The sequence below is a fragment of the Mizuhopecten yessoensis genome, unplaced genomic scaffold (assembly GCF_002113885.1).
Source record: "Mizuhopecten yessoensis strain PY_sf001 unplaced genomic scaffold, ASM211388v2 scaffold8297, whole genome shotgun sequence".
In the NCBI taxonomy this organism is placed as follows: Eukaryota; Metazoa; Mollusca; class Bivalvia; order Pectinida; family Pectinidae; genus Mizuhopecten; species Mizuhopecten yessoensis.
This window is the reverse complement of record NW_018407477.1, coordinates 22,270-28,389: the sequence shown is the minus strand read 5'-3', so window position 1 is coordinate 28,389 and position 6,120 is coordinate 22,270. Positions and strand designations below refer to the sequence as shown.

The window sequence follows — 6,120 nt, the reverse complement described above, 5'->3', positions numbered from 1 at the left end:
TCATGTTCTATATAGACTGTATTTTATGTTCCAGTGATGCTGTATGTCATGTTCTATATAGACTGTATTTTATGTTCCAGTGATGCTGTATGTCATGTTCTATATAGACTGTATTTTATGTTCCAGTGATGCTGTATGTCATGTTCTATATAGACTGTATTTGATATTCCAGGGATGATGTATGTCATGTTCTATATAGACATGCTGTTCCAAATTATCAGTAGTGCCAAGTGTTCTACATTGGCTATATTTTTAATTATATTCCAAAAAGTATGCAATTTTACAGATAAGCTGTATGTCATGTTTTAGGTAAGCTATATCTAGTGTTCAACAAAGGCTCTATTAAAAGAAAGATATGTCACTAAGTCACAAGCATCATTGACTAAACCAGAAAATGTACAGGGGCAAGGTAACACATTTTTGTGACCACCATAATTCCCTCTTACATTTTTTCATAGACCCAGTTTATTAATGTTTAGATTAACAAAAATGTGTTTCAGACTCGACCATGTATGAATTATAAATTGTAAGAGCCTTTGAATTTACATTTACGTCAGAAATTAATAGATCTCTCCAAACAATTAATTGTTGACAGACTCTAATCACAAGATCGTGTGGCATAGGAAGGTGAAGGGAGACAACTGGGTAATTTACTCCCAAGAGCAGATAGATGTTATAGAAAAGGCCTACACTAGTCACTGTAAATCCTGTGTTATTAACAGTCCAAATAAGCAAACAAGGTAAGTAGTGTTATAATCCTGTGTGATCAGTTATCCAGACCATCAAACAAAGCACTTCAAATGTGCAGTTACTGAATAATCTGTCTTCTCAATGAATCGGCAGGCGTCCATTGTACATATCACAAACTAAACACCTACTGGAATTACTGAGTTTACAGAGTCATCCAAGTTCATGATAATGACATCTATAAGTTTTTAAACAAACATTTCCAGTAAACAATGCAATGATTTAGCATTTCCCCTTGTTCTAGTATTTCCCATTGTAATGGAACAGAACAATTGATCTGGTAACTGATATGTATTATGCAATGACAATAAGTAGCGTAACAGATAATCAAAATGTCACATTTGTCAGACACAAGTTTGATTTTGTCAATTTTAGTTATCGGCTGGACTTCAATAACCTAGAAAGCACAAACCTAAGTGACAAGAGCTGTTCTGAAATACGAAGATCTGGTATGTATTAGTGATGTTCTACAAGATGTATTCACTCATTATGTTAATGTGTGAACTTAGGTATTCTGTAGTTGACCTGCTATAATAGAATAACAATTGTTTACACAATGATAGCACACACACAAGTTGTAAGTTATCATAAATGTTGTCGGTAAATGTTTTTATGCCCCTGCACTCATAAGAGAAAAACTTGGACAACAATATGAATGAAAATGGCCACCAGATTGATGACATTGAATATATTAAAATAAATAGAGCCACACTAAGGCTCTTACCAAAGGAATCAATAATATATGGAAAATAATATGAAAAATTGAATAACCCAGTAGCTGCCACCACACATGCATGGCAGCCACTACTACAAACTATAACAGCTAGCCCAAGGGGGGGTTGCCAAAAAACCATAACGACCTTCATGAGGACTATAGCTATGAATGTCTTCCCCACTGTAAATGTTTTTATATTAGGTCACACCTAATGGTACTATTAGTGGTGTACTGTGAAGTCAAATTTCGTGGTTTCCCTACAAAACACCATTTCGTGGGTGCATGAATTTGTGGACCACACGAACGAAGAATGCTTTATATCAAACTTATGATTACTTTGTGGACCTATTAAATCAATGAAATGAAAAACACCTGGAAAATCAATGATTTCACAGTAGGTAAAACATAACAGGATGTATGTCCTTATTATCATGTAAGGAGATCAGCCCTATAACACATTGCCTGTAACATCCACCTCATCAGCACCATTCAGTCTAGATCTAGACATGTCACCTTTTCTGTTTCAGAAATTACTTACAATGAATATGCTCAGAGATTTGACACCCTATAGTCTGAAATACCAGGGAGCAGCTCAAGACCATATTGCTGACCACAGCTGGACTAGTGTGTAGGGGTTCTAAACATCGTGTAAATCTTACAGCTGATCGTGACCACAGCTAGACTGTTGTGTAGGGAGTCTAAACATTGTGTAACTCTCACATCTGACCACAGCTGGACTAGTGTGTAGGGGATCTAAACATCGTGTAAATCTCAAAGCTGATTGTGACCACAGCTAGACTGTTGTGTAGGGAGTCTAAACATTGTGTAAAGCTCACAGCTGATCGTGACCACAGCTAGACTGTTGTGTAGGGAGTCTAAACATTGTGTAAAGCTCACAGCTGATCGTGACCACAGCTAGCCTGTTGTGTAGGGGGTCTAAATATCATGTAAATCTCACAGCGGATCATGACAAGAGCTGGACTGTTGTGTAGGGTGTCTAAACATTGTGTAAATTTCACAGCTGACCACAGCTGGACCGGTGTGTAGTGTTTCTAATCATTGTGTAACTCTCACAGCTGAACACAGCTGGACTAGTGTGTAGGGGATCTAATCATCGTGTAAATCTCACAGCTTATTGAGACCACAGCTAGACTGCTGTGTAGGGGGTCTAAACATAGTGTAAATCTCACAGCTGACCACAGCTGGCCTAGTGTGTAGGGGATCTAAACATCGTGTAAAGCTCACAGCTGACCACAGCTGGACCGGGGTGTAGTGTGTCTAAACATTGTGTAAATTTCACAGCTGACCACAGCTGGATCGGTGTGTAGTGCGTCTAAATATTGTGTAACTCTCACAACTGACCACAGCTGAACTGGTGTGTAGGGGATCTAATATAAACATCATGTAACTCCCACAGGTGATCACAGCTGGACTGTTGTGTAGGGGGGCTAAACATTGTGTAAATCTCACGGCTGACCACAGCTGGACTGGTGTGTAGTGTGTCTAGACATTGTGTAACTCTCACACCTGATCACAGCTGAACTGGAGTGTAGGGGGTTTAATATAAAAATCATGTAACTCTCACAGCTGATCGCAGCTGGACTGTTGTGTAGGGGGGCTAAACATTGTGTAAATCTCACGGCTGACCACAGCTGGACTGGTGTGTAGTGGGTCTAAACATTGTGTAACTCTCACATCTGACCACAGCTGGACTAGTGTGTAGGGGATCTAAACATCGTGCAAATCTCACAGCTGATTGAGACCCCAGCTAGACTGTTGTGTAGGGAGTCTAAACATTGTGTAACTCTCACACCTGATCACAGCTGAACTGGGGTGTAGGGGGTCTAATATAAACATCATGTAACTCTCACAGGTGATCACAGCTGGACTGTTGTGTAAGGGTTCTAAACATCGTGTAAATCTCACAGCTGATTGAGACCACAGCTAGACTGTTGTGTAGGGGGTCTAAACATTGTGTAAATCTCACAGCTGACCACAGCTGGACTGGTGTGTAGTGTGTCTAAACATTGTGTAACTCTCAGAGCTGATCACAGCTGAACTGGTGTGTAGGGGGTCTGAACATTGTGTAACTCTCACAGCTCATCACAGCTGAACTGGTGTGTAGGGGGTCCAATATAAACATCATGTAACTCTCACAGCTGATAAGAGCTGGACTGTTGTGTAGGGGGGCTAAACATTGTGTAAATCTCGCAGCTGACCACAGCTGGACTAGTGTGTAGGGGATCTAAACATCGTGTAAATCTAACAGCTGATCATGACAAGAGATGCACTTTTGTGTAGGGGGTCTAAACATAGTGTAAATGTCACAGCTGATCATGACAAAAGCTGCACTTTTGTGTAGGGGGTCTAAACGTTGTGTAACTTTCACAGCTGACAAGCGCTGGGCTGGTGTGTAATAACTCTAAACATTGCATATGTCGCACAGCTGACAAGAGATGGACTGTTGTATTGCCTGTAGGGGGTCTAAACATTGTGTAAATCTCACAGCTGATTGAGACCCCAGCTAGACTGTTGTGTAGGGAGTCTAAACATCATGTAAATCGCACAGCTAATCATGACAAGAGCTGGACTGGGGTGTAGGGGGTCTAAACATTTTATAACTCTCACGGCTGACAAAAGCTGGACTGTTGTGTAGGGGGTCAAAACATTGTGTAACTTTCACAGCTGACAAGAACTGGGCTGGTGTGTAATAACTCTAAACATTGCATATGTCGCACAGCTGACAAGAGATGGACTGTTGTATTGCCTGTAGGGGGTCTAATCATTTTGTAACTCTCACAGCTGATCGCAGCTGGACTGTTGTGTAGGGGGGCTAAACATCGTGTAAATCTAACAGCTGATCATGACAAGAGCGGGACTGGTGTGTAGGGGGTCTAATCTAAACATCATGTAACTCTCACAGCTGATCTTGACAAGAGCTGGACTGGTATGTAGGGGGTCTAAACATTGAGTAAATCTCACAGCTGACCACAGCCGGACTAGTGTGTAGGGGATCTAAACATCGTGTAAATCTAACAGCTGATCATGACAAGAGCGGGACTGGTGTGTAGGGGGTCTAAACATAATGTAAATCTCTCAGCTGATCATGACAAGAGATGCACTTTTGTGTAGGGGGTCTAAACGTTGTGTAACTTTCACAGCTGACAAGATCTGGGCTGGTGTGTAATAACTCTAAACATTGCATATGTCGCACAGCTGACAAGAGATGGACTGTTGTATTGCCTGTAGGGGGTCTAATCATTTTGTAACTCTCACAGCTGATAAGAGCTGGACTGTTGTGTAGGGGGTCTAAACGTTGTGTAACTTTCACAGCTGACAAGATCTGGGCTGGTGTGTAATAACTCTAAACATTGCATATGTCTCACAGCTGACAAGAGATGGACTGTTGTATTGCCTGTAGGGGGTCTAATCATTTTGTAACTCTCACAGCTGATCTTGACAAGAGCTGGACTGGTGTGTAGGGGGTCTAAACATTATGTAACTTTCACAGCTGACAAGAGCTGGGCTGGTGTGTAATAACTCTAAACATTGCATATGTCTCACAGCTGACAAGAGATGGACTGTTGTATTGCCTGTAGGGGGTCTAAACATTTTGTAACTCTCACAGCTGACAAGAGCTGGACTGTTGTGTAGGGGGTCTAAACATTGTGTAACTTTCACAGCTGACAAGAGCTGGACTGGTGTGTAATAAGTGTAAACATTGCATAACTCTCACAGCTGACAAGAGCTGGACTGTTGTATTGCCTGTAGGGGGTCTAAACTTTGTGTAACTCCCACAGCTGACAAGAGCTGCCTGGTACTGCCAGCCAGATTAAGTTAACTATGACCATGCATGCCCTGATCAATAAGCCATGGACCTGCCCTGATCAGTTGTCTAGAGATTTTGAACTTGAAGTTTGTTTTTGTGCTGCCATTAAACGTTTTTTGTGAAATGAAAAATGAAATTGATCTAAAATAAAAAGCAGTTGGAAAGATATTTGTCACTATCCATCAAGAGTTATTAAAAAACAGTTATGCTGCTCTCCACCAAATCTTATGATCAGTATTCTTCTACATGGTTTAACTTTAACATTTTTTAGCTGTAACATTGTCAGGTATATACCCGCTGTTATAGACTGCCTTGTCCGGGTACCAGTCCAAATATGTACAGTTTTAAAAGATTGTAAATTATTTTTTGTGTGCCATACAGGCCTTTTACAGAACTATGTTAGTATGATATTGTTTAAGAAGAAGCCATTCAGTGTGTAATTAACTTATACATGTTTGCCTGTTTACTTTTATATTGGAATGTTGAGTCTCGTGGCTATGTAATCAAATTTGTGTTGACCACTGTATTTTACGTCATTTTTGATGTCAAGACTCAATATATTCTATATGATATATACAAATCATTGTAAGATAGAGATTTTATTTGTTATATTGTATACAAGTCCTGAGATGTATGGTGGAGATGCTGTACATAATGTAGTTCCATACAAGTCTTTTGCATTGTGATAAACTGTAGAACCACAATTTGTTTATACATTATATTCTGTACAACTGTTTAGCAACATGATAGAGACACTCATCTATACATTATATTCTATACATTTTATTCCTTAAGTTTCTTGATATACATTATATATTGTATACAAGTC

General features: G+C 40.0%; 1 long non-coding RNA gene across 1 annotated transcript in view; it reads left to right on the top strand.

The window, feature by feature from the left end:
• The window catches only part of LOC110455560, a 6,376-nt gene extending 4,074 nt beyond the window's left edge, over window positions 1-2,302 (top strand). The window contains exons 2-4 of the long non-coding RNA XR_002463462.1: window positions 596-740; window positions 1,123-1,196; window positions 1,990-2,302. This is a non-coding gene — a long non-coding RNA (uncharacterized LOC110455560). The remainder of the gene's footprint in view (window positions 1-595; window positions 741-1,122; window positions 1,197-1,989) is intronic.
• The last annotated feature ends 3,818 nt before the right edge of the window (window positions 2,303-6,120 follow it).